This window comes from Mus musculus, chromosome 1, assembly GCF_000001635.26.
Source record: "Mus musculus strain C57BL/6J chromosome 1, GRCm38.p6 C57BL/6J".
Classification (NCBI taxonomy): domain Eukaryota; kingdom Metazoa; phylum Chordata; class Mammalia; order Rodentia; family Muridae; genus Mus; species Mus musculus.
The window spans coordinates 74,530,971-74,541,875 of record NC_000067.6 but is presented as its reverse complement, the minus strand read 5'-3'; the positions used below and the strand labels follow the sequence as shown (position 1 = coordinate 74,541,875).

The 10,905-nt window shown below is 43.0% G+C and overlaps 1 protein-coding gene across 1 annotated transcript in view; it reads left to right on the top strand.

Moving 5' to 3' along the window:
• Usp37 (ubiquitin specific peptidase 37) overlaps window positions 1-10,905 on the top strand; it is a 108,777-nt gene that overhangs the window by 2,411 nt on the left and 95,461 nt on the right. The window contains exon 2 of the mRNA NM_176972.4: window positions 10,764-10,813. The gene's annotated coding sequence lies outside the window, so the exon portion shown is untranslated. The remainder of the gene's footprint in view (window positions 1-10,763; window positions 10,814-10,905) is intronic.

Genomic DNA, 10,905 nt, shown 5'->3' with positions numbered 1-10,905 from the left:
CCTATGTATCTTTCTTCCCTCTGTCTTTCTGTTTTGTACTTAAAAACCAATGTTAAAAATATCTTTTAATAAATTCCAACTTTGTAACAACAACAACAAAAAAAAAAAAAACCAAAAAAACCAAAAAACACCAGAGCAAAGTAAGAGAGAGGGCACTCATAAAGGAACAAGCTCCTTCCAAGAGTAAATGAATAGGCACAGAAACCAAGATGGAGGGAAGACAACCAGATTAGAAGAGGAAAGGGGTGTTATGACCCCATACTTCACAAATGAAAACTAAGGCACTAGAAGTTTCTACAGCACTCTAGACGATGTGTTGGCAGTAAAGAGAACCGGCCCTTGTCCACTCCCAAGCATCACAGCTGGGCTCAGATTTGCTCTGCCTTGGGAAGATTGCGAAGCCTGGCTTTTCTGACCCAGTGGCTGGCAGTTAAGGCAGTTATGGACGTAGGGCACGTATATGGAACTCCCGTGAGGTTCTTTTTCAGTGGTGTATTTTAGTCACAAGCCCAGAGGGAACGAGCTTTGTGAGGTGGACACGACGTTGAGTGTTTTGAGTTTTGGCTGCCTCTTAGAGTTATCTCAAATACCTCTCAACCGCCTAATAGTCTGCCATTAGTGGTTATTGATAGCTAAGTCTTAGGTTCCATTAAAATAAAATCCTCAGAAGTGATGGCTACAAAAGCCAGCCTGGAGATTACTTTAGGAAGGCCTTGTGGTAGAATGAATGCATAGCTGGCCTTGATCTAGTTTTAGTCTTGAGTACTAACAGAGGTGGGGGTGGTCCTTCATTAAAAAATAATTTTCTGAAGCTGGGCATGGTGGTGCACGCCTTTAATCCCAGCACTCCAGAGGCAGAGGCAGGCAGATTTATGAGCTTGAGGCCAGCCTGCTCTACAAAGTGAGTTCCAGGACAGCCAGGGCTATACAGAGAAACCCTGTCTCGAAGAACCAAAAAAAAAAAAAAAAATTTTTTTTTCTGTCATACATTTCCTGTAGGTTTATATTGCTTCTATTATAGTTTATAACGAAGAGGATTTAAACCTCTGCAATTAAATTTTTTATGAGATGGGAGTATCCTTATGTTGCTCAGGCTGGTCTTGAACTTGTGGCTCAAGTAGATCCCCCAGACCTCCATCTCAGCCTCCAAAAAAGTTAGGACTATGGACATGTGAACCACCATGCTTGCAACCCCTGAAGCCTTCATAGCTTTACTTAATTAACCCAGAGAGTGGGTTGACTATATGTTTGTTGTTTGTTTGTCTGACAGTAGGTTTGTTGTCTTTTTTTAAAAATCTAATTTTTAAAAAAGATGTATTTATTTTATTTATATGAGTACACTATAGCTATCTTCAGACACACCAGAAGAGGGCACCAGATCCCATTAGAAATGGTTGTGAGCCACCATATGGTTGCTGGGATTTGAACTCAGGACCTCTGGAAGAACAGCAAATGTTCTTAATCACTGAGCCATCTCTTCAGTGGCACTCCCCCCCCCCTTTTTTTTAAAGATAGGATCAATGATAGTGTAGTCAAGGCTGCTCTTGACTTAATATGTAGCTAGGGATGACTTTGAATTCCAGAAACTTCTAGATGGGATTATAGACATGCACCACTTTCCTTCTTAGAGCAGGCTTTGGTAGCAGAAAGCATAGTCCAAAGGGAAGGTAGACATTAAAAGGGAAGCCATCCCTGGGGAGCAGGACAAATAGAAACATCAAATTATAAGCCATCAATTTCAGATTTGACTTAGCAGAGGTCCCATCCCCACTTGCCTGACATCATAACCTTCTTTTTCTTTTCTTTTCTTTTCTTTTCTGTTCTGTTCTGTTCTGTTCTGTTCTGTTCTGTTCTGTTCTGTTCTGTTCTGTTCTGTTCTGTTGTTTTGTTTTGTTCGAGACAGGGTTTCTCTGTATAACCCTGGCTGTCCTGGAACTCACTTTGTAGACCAGGCTGGCCTCGAACTCAGAAATCTGCCTGCCTCTGCCACCTGAGTGCTGGGATTACAGGCGTGCGCCACCATGCTCGACTATGATCTCCTTTTTCAATCTCCTTCCTCCACTGAATTCCTCCTCTTAGCCAGGACTAGACACCCCTTTCCTCTTTCTCATTGGCTCAGTGTTGCCTAAGCTCCTGGGTGACGTAGAAAAGAAGGCTCTTTTACCCTTTAGATTTTCTGGGAGAGAACAGGTCTCAAATACTTGTCTCTGCATTCCTTTTTCTTTTTTCTGTCTTGTTGTCTTTCTTTCTTTCTTTCTTTCTTTCTTTCTTTCTTTCTTTCTTTCTTTCTTTCTTTCTTTCTTTCTTTCTTTCTTTCTTTCTTTCTTTCTTCTTCTTCTTTTTCTTTTTTTTTCCAGACAGGGTTTCTCTGTATAGCCCTGGCTGTCCTGGAACTCCCTCTGTAGACCAGGCTGGCCTCAAACTCAGAAATCCACCTGCCTCTGCCTCTGGAGTGCTGGGATTAAAGGCGTGCACCACAACTGCCTGGTTTACCAATCTACCATTACTACGCAGCTTGGGTTCTGATTTGGGTGTAGTCTGTGAGAGATTTCACAAGATTAGTTTGGCTCCCGATAATGCTTGTGAAGGGGCTTGGAGAGATGGCTCAGTGGAGAAAGGCAAGGGCTTGCTGCCACTTCTGATCACTTGAATTTGATACCAAAGAGCCACATCATGGGAGGAGAGAACTAACTTCTCAAGTTGCCTTCTAACTAACTTCCACATGCTCTCTCTCTCTCTCTCTCTCTCTCTCTCTCTCACACACACACACACACACACACACACACACACAGAGAGAGAGAGAGAGAGAGAGAGAGAGAGAGAGAGAGAGAGAGAGAGAGAGAGAGAGAAATAGAATTGTTGGATGGAAGCTAGCTCCTGGAGAGAACATAGGAATTTGAATAGATCCAAGAGTCAGCACACAAGTCTTTGGCACAGGAACTGTTCATCTGCTTTGGTAATTACTGTGTCTGCAAAGATCCTGGCCCTTCCCCCACTGTTTTCTATTATTAACAGATCCAGAAATCTGATCAGGGCAACAGCAGCAGAGGGACTCTCTGGGAACTATGCCCAGGAAAGGCCTACAAGCCCTAAATTGAAATGAAGTAGCAGGTGCCATAGGGAGACCCAAACATGGTATTGAGTCTTCCAGCCATGTCTTCCCAGATGCCCTTCTTGGCACAAACTCTTCTGATGCTCAGGACATTCAGGTTGGGAAATCTGAGTCCCCATCCCCAGCCTACTCAATTGAACTCAGATTTCTAAAATAAAGCATCTTTTTTGTACTTAAGAGATAACTCAAGATATTAGATTGCAGAGCTGGGGAAATGGCTCAGTCAGTGAAGTGCTTGCTGGGCAAACATGAGGACCTGAGTTTAGATCCACAGAATCCACAAAAAACATCAGGTATTGAGGATCAGTTGCGGAGGTGGGGACAGGATGATCTTTGGGGCTTGCTGGCCAGCGAGTCTATCCAAATCAGTGAGACCCTGTTAAAAAAAGGTGGGATCTCAGAGATGGCCCATTTGCCACAAAAGCCCGTTGACCGGAGTTTGAATCCCCAAAGCTCCTGTATAACTTGGTAGGGTAGTGAGTATTTAATTCTAGTACTCAATGGTGAGATGGGAGGTGGAGAGAGGAGAATCACCAGAAGTTCATGGGCCAGCTTGCCTGGTGTGCATAGAACAAACAGAGCGTACCTTAAACAAGGTGGACGGTGGGACAGTGAGAACTGATGCTAGAGATTGTTCTCTGATCTCCATGCCTGAGCTCACATTCAATTATATGAACACACACACACCACATCCACCCACCATACACATACACACCACCCACCCACCCACACCCACCCACACACCACACCCACACACCCATCCACCACATCACACCACCCACCCACACACACACATACACACACCACACACACTCCACACCCACCCATCCACCACATCACACCACACACACACACCCATCCACCACACCACATCACACCACACACACACACACACACACACACCACATACATACACACCACATGCATACACACAAACATGTCCAGGAAAGATTGAGAGTCCATTACTGTGGGACTACCTGTAGAACTAAAAGCCAGTCTATATAATTTCTTTTTTTTTAAGATGTATTTATTTATTATATGTAAGTACACTTTATCTTCTCGCTCTGGCTCCACTTGCTCCAGCCCCGGTCGCTCTGGCAGCCCAAAGATTGATTGATTTATTGATTGATTTTATGTAAGTACACTGTAGCTGTCTTCAGACACCCCAGAAGAGGGCATCAGATCTCATTAAGGATGGTTGTGAGCCACCATGTGGTTGCTGGGATTTGAACTCAGGACTTTTGGAAGAACAGTCAATGCTCTTAACCACTGAGCCATCTCTCCAGCCCCCCAGTCTACAAAATTTCAGAACACCAGAGAACATATAACTACTCCTCCATTCCAACAAAATTATGCCTCAGTTCTGTCACTTTATTAAGTGGTGGGCAGGAAGCTGGTAATATAAAAACAAATCCCAGAGAACCAGATGATAGCTGGGAAAAGAAATGGTATGTGATACAATATTCCAAACTGATTCAAAACTTCAGAAAAAGACACAAACATACATATGTCCGTAGTATTTTTATGAGAGTCCTGTCTACAAAATGGTTAAAAGTTAAAGAAACCTGGGACTAAAAAGGCTTACCCATCTACCAATCTATTTTTACCAATCTTACTAATTTTTTACTGATTTTACTAATCTTTACTAATCTTACCAATCTATTTTTATTCAAGATTACCTTTGGCTGTTTTCATAAATTTTAGAATTTTCAGAATAATAAACACAATAATAAACGTGGTGTAACTTTACTTAGGACTGAGTTGAAGCAGCAGGCAGGTCACCTGACATAAGGAGCATCCTAATGCTATGCTCCCCCACCCACGGGCTGATGTGTGTTTTCTCCCATTCACGTTCCCCTTTTTAAAGTTTTAAAAATAACTTATTTTTATTTTGCGTGCATTGGTGTTTTGCCCAAATGTGTCTGTGTGAGGGTGTTGGCTGGATCCCTGGAACTTGAGTTACAGCTGTGAGCTGCCATGCGGGTGCTGGAAATTGATCCCAGGTCCTTTAGAATTCCAGGGCAGCTGGTGCTCTGCACTGCCAAGTCATTTTTCCAGGCTTCAACCCATCTTTCAAAGAAATGGTCACTTTTCAGTGGAACGTCTCCTATGTCACTTGATGTCCTTGTAGGTATAATTTATTGCCTTTTTAAAATTTATTTTAAAAACTTATATTTATCATTTAAATTATGTATAGTATTTTAATTATGTGGAACATTTGACCCCTTGGAACTTGAGTTAAGGATGGTTGTTAGCTGATGTGTGGGTGTGGGAGTTGAATCCAGGTTCTCGTCAAAAGCGACAGTATTGTTTTCTTATAAAATATCGGTGGTGGTATATGCCTTTATTTGTTTTTTGTTTGTTTTTGTTTTACACAGAGAGACAGGGTTTCTCTGTGTAGCCCTGGCTGTCCTGGAACTCCCTCTGTATACCAGGCTGGCCTCGAACTCAGAAATCTGCCTGCCTCTGCCTCCTGAGTGCTGCGATTTAAGGCATGCGCCACCATGCTCGGCGGTGTATGCTTTTAATTTCAGCATTTGTGAGGCAAGGGTAGGGGGAACTTTGTGAATTTAAGGCCAGCTAAGTCTATAGAGCTAGCTCCAGGTCAACTAGGGCTACACTAAGAAACCCTTTCATGTACACACATATAACATTTTTACTTTATGAGTATGAATGTTTTGCCTGCATGTATGTTTGTGTATGTGTATGCTTGGTGCCTCAGGGTGTCAGTTCTCCTGGAACTGGAGTTACAGGTGGTTGAGGAACACCACATGGGTGCTGGGAATGAAATCAAGGTCCTTTGGAAGAACAGCCAGAGCTTTTAATCACTGAGCCATCACTCTACCCTACAACAAATACTCTTTTTTTTTTTTTTTTGATTTATTTATTACATGTAAGTACACTGTAGCTGTCTTCAGACACTCCAGAAGAGGGAGTCAGATCTCATTACGGATGGTTGTGAGCCACCATGTGGTTGCTGGGATTTGAACTTCAGACCTTTGGAAGAGCAGTCGGGTGCTCTTACCCACTGAGCCATCTCACCAGCTCCCACAACAAATACTCTTAACTGTTGAGCCATCTCTATAACTTTATTTACTTTGAGATATGGTTGCTTATATCTGAAGGTGGCCTCAAAATACCTATGCAAGTCTAGAATGGCTGGGAACTTCTGAGTCTCTTGCCTTTATTCCTTCCAAGTTAGGATTGCAGGCATGTGCAACCACATCCAGTTTCTTGTATGTATAATTTTTGTGGTCAGAACTCCTTTTCTAAGTTTTGTTATGCATGTAAGTGTTGCCTTGTCTATCATGCTCATGTCTGTGTGTCCTAGGAGGCATCTCACCCTCCCCCCCCCCCTTTTTAAGCCACACTGACCAGGGACTGATAATGGAGGCATGTGACTGGACATTCTAGTTTCCTTCCTTATCTCAGGAAGAATACCTTTTTCCTTTCAAGACAGGGACTCATGTAACAGAGATAGACCTGTGAGCTCTTGGAGCTCCTATCTCCTGAGTGTTGGGAATCACAGGCATACGTTTGGCTTATGATTTCAACAGTTTCCTGAGAGATTTGCTGTAGGATTTTTGTCAATGCTTTTTATGAAGATTGGCCTTTGTAGGTACTGAGGATGACTCTGAACTTGTGAACCTCCTGTCACCATTTCCTGAATGCGAGTTTATAGCTGTGTGTAACTCCAGCATCATTATATTATTATTTTTTGAGATAGGATCTCATTATATAGCCCAGGCTGGCTTTGAACTCAAGAGATCTGCCTACCTGTGCCTCCTGAGTGCTGAGATTAAAGGCATGTGTTACAATATAATTTAAAACTATCATGGAGGGCTGGAGAGATGGCTCAGCGGTTAAGAGCACTGACAGCTCTTCCAAAGGTCTGGAGTTCAAATCTCAGCAACCACATGGTGGCTCACAACCATCCTTAATGACATCTGACAGCCTCTCCTGGTGTGTCTGAAGACAGCTACAGTGTACTTACATATAAATAATAAATAAATCTTTAAAAAAATAAAACAATCATAGATAGGTGTTACATGCTGCGATCTTCATCTATCTAGACGATTGTTTTGCTTCTGTTGTGAACCACATTGACTGGCTTTCACATATTGAATTAACCTAGTATTTTTTGCAATGAACTGGTTAATCTGATACATTTCTTTAAAAAATTATTTTATTTTTTGGTTTTTCTTAGACAGGGTTCCTCACCTGGCTGTCTTGGAAATCACTTTGCAGACCAGGCTGGCCTTGAACACAGAGGCACAACTGCCTCTGTCTCCCGAGTGCTATTTTTTTTTTTAAAGATTTATTTACTTACTATATGTAAGTACACTGTAGTTTGTCTTCAGACACTCCAGAAGAGGGAGTCAGATCTTGTTACGGATGGTTGTAAGCCACCATGTGGTTGTTGGGATTTGAACTCAGGACCTTTGGAAGAGCAGTCGGTGCTCTTAACTGCTGAGCCAACTCTCAAGCCCTGGAGTGCTATTTTTATTCATTGCTAGATTTGATTATTTATTTTGTCTGCAAATTTCTTTCCTGTGGTGCTAAGACCTTAAGTATGTGCTCTATCAGTGAGATGTACCCCTGGGTTCCTTATTTTTCAGTTAAAAATTTTATTTATGGCTGGGCGTGATGGCGCAGGCCTTTAATCCTAGCACTTGGGAGGCAGAGGCAGGCGAATTTCTGAGTTCAAAGCCAGCCTGGTCTACAGAGTAAGTTCCAGGACAGCCAGGGCTACACAGAGAAACCCTGTTTCAAAAACAAACAAACAAACAAACAAACCAAAACCAACCAAACAAAAAAAAAACCCCAAAAAACAAAATAAAATTTATGTACATGAATGATTTGCTTGCATGTATATCTGTGTCCCACTTTCATGCCGACGCCTGCAGAGGCCAGAAATGGGTATCAGACCACTCTGGAAATGGAGCTACACACACTTGAGAGCAAGCGGCTATGTGGGTGTTAGGAATCATATCTAAGTCCTCTTGAAGCTCAATGTTCGTAACCACAGAGCCACCTCTCCAGCCATACTGTTCAGGTTTTGAAACAGGGTCTCATTCTATAGCCAATAATCTAGAACCTATGAAGACATGGCTGGCCTTGAACTCAGAGCAATTCGTGTCTCAGCTCCCAACTGCCATTACAGGTATGAGACCACATACCCAGTTTCCTATTTTCATTTTAAGAGACTGGTCCTTATCACTGGGTACAGCAGTAGCACATACCTATAAAGCCAGCATTTGGGAAGCTGGAAAAGTTGAATCACAAATTGAGGGCTAGATTGAGCTAAACATGACCCTTTGAATTGTATGTCTACATTCATGGTAGAAGTTGGTCCCTGGTCTTTTAGGATGTTCCGGACAGGTTTTAGTAGCCAGGTGCTGCTGCTTCAAAAATGAACTGAGATCTGTTCTTTGTTCTGTTTATAACATTACCCCATTCTAGGTGATTCTAGGATAGGAACGTCATTGTGTATGTGGTATCGGTTGTGTGTACACCTGTACTTGCCCTTGTGCATGTGTAGGCTGACACTGGGTGAATTTCTCTTTTTAAAATACTGTCTGGTTGTATGGGTGCTATGCCAGAGGACAGATGTATGGAGTTCTTCTGTCTTTATATGGATTCTGGGGACCTAACTCAGGCCATCTCACCAGTTCCTACTTTATTTTGGCTAAATTAGATGACCAGAAAGGCATCCAGAATCCACCATTTCTGACCGCCACCCCCCCCCCCCAGTGTTGGGATTATACAGTGTTGCCATGGACTTTTATATGCATCTAGGTTCAGGACACTAGATTTACATTCTGTGTTGGCTGAGCAGATGGTCCTGGGTGGCATCATCAACAACAAAAACAACAAAATCAGGCTGGGCAACCCAGTGAGTGTTCCTCTGTAGCCTCTTTCTGCTTCAGTTCCTGTCTTCAGGTTCCTTCTCTCTCTCTTTTTTTTTAAAAGATTTATTTATTGATTATATGTAAGTACACTGTAGCTGTCTTCAGACACTCCAGAAGAGGGAGTCAGATCTCTTTACTGATGGTTGTGATGGATGTGGTTGCTGGGATTTGAACTCCGGATCTTCGGAAGAGCAGTCGGGTACTCTTACCCACTGAGCCATCTCACCAGCCCCAGGTTCCTTCTCTTGATGGACTGAAATCTGTAAGGGAAATAAATTCTCTCCCCAAATTGCTTTTTGGTCATGCTTTTAACACACTTCAAACAAATCTGAGACACAGAGCAAGTGCTTGACCTATTACTGACTCATCTCCCAAGCTTCCAGTGTAAACCCTCACCCCAGACCTTAAGTAAGGCATTTGAAAGTTCTGATTAGCCGGGCATGGTGGCGCACGCCTTTAATCCCAGCACTTGGGAGGCAGAGGCAGGCAGATTTCTGAGTTCGAGGCCAGCCAGGTCTACAGAGAAACCCTGTCTCAAAAAACCAAAACAAACAACCCCCCCCCCCAAAAAAAAAAGAAAGTTAGTCTGTTAGGGTTTAAGTTCACTGATATTTTCAAAGTTGTTTTTAATTTGTAGGGTTGCCCCTCCCAATTTAACTGACTTTTGTTTTTATTCTTCTGTTTTCCATACTGACATGAAGTTAGTGATTTTCAGCTGTGAGGTATGAACTAGAGGTTATATATTTCATTACATTATTTGTCTGTCTGTCTGTCTGTGCAGGCAGGCACAGACCACAGTGTCACAGTTGAGGTCTGAGGTGTACTTGCCGCTCTCTTCTTCTACTACGTGGGTTGGAGGGATTGAAGTCATCAGGTTTAGTGGTAAGCACCTTTGACCAATGAAGTTCTGGTTTTGTTGTCTTTTCCTCCTGGAGACAGAGTCTCACCATGTAGCTCTGGCTGTCCTGGAACCTACTATGTAAACCAGGCTGGCCTCAAACTCACAAAGATCCGCCTGCTTCTCCGCCTTAGGTGCTGATATTAAAGATGTGTGCTACTCCCAACCCCCTGGCAATATTGGAAATCTTTCTTTCCTTTTTTTTTTTTTTTTTTTTTTTCTAAAAATAGGTGGCTATGCACTGTGGCTGGCCTAGAACTCATTATGACTATGTGTACTAACTGGCCTTAAACTCAGAGATTCTGGCTCTGCCCTCTGAATGCACTAGCCACCCCTGACATTATAATTTTGAGACAGGGTCTCACTGAACCCAAAGACTGCTGCTTTGGCTAGATTGGCCACAGCCCCTGGTATTTTCCTGTCTCTGTGCCCCTCTGTGCTGGAATACCCAGCTTTTGTGTGTTTGGGAAACAGGGAACTCAAACTCAGGACTCCACATGCTTGCATGGCAAGCAAACACTTTGCCCAGTGAGACACATCCCCAGCTGGTTCTTGGTAACAGTTTTGTCTTTCTTTTCCTGACTTTTGAGCAGCAACGAAAGCAAGCAAGGAGATCCTATATAGACAGAAAAGCCCTCCCTGAAGCCTGCAGACACCTCTCCTTGCCCTGTCCCACCACCAGAGCAGTACATGCTCTCTAAAGTCCTTAAAAGAAGCTGGAAATGGGCTGTGTTCTACCAAGCCAGACATAAGATCAACTCTGAAAATGTCCTCTAATATTTAAAGCTCAAAAGAAATAAAGCACTACCTCTTTACTTACAGAAATCTCTCCTACTCATAGGTACAGAAGCCAGGAGTGAGGTTCTGCCTGTGCAAGAGACACTTTATCAGGTAAGGGCCACTATCCGAGACAGCTAGAAGCTGTAGCCTTTTAACTGCCTAAAAGTCTAGCCACAAAGGAACCACCACGGTCCTCTAGGCAG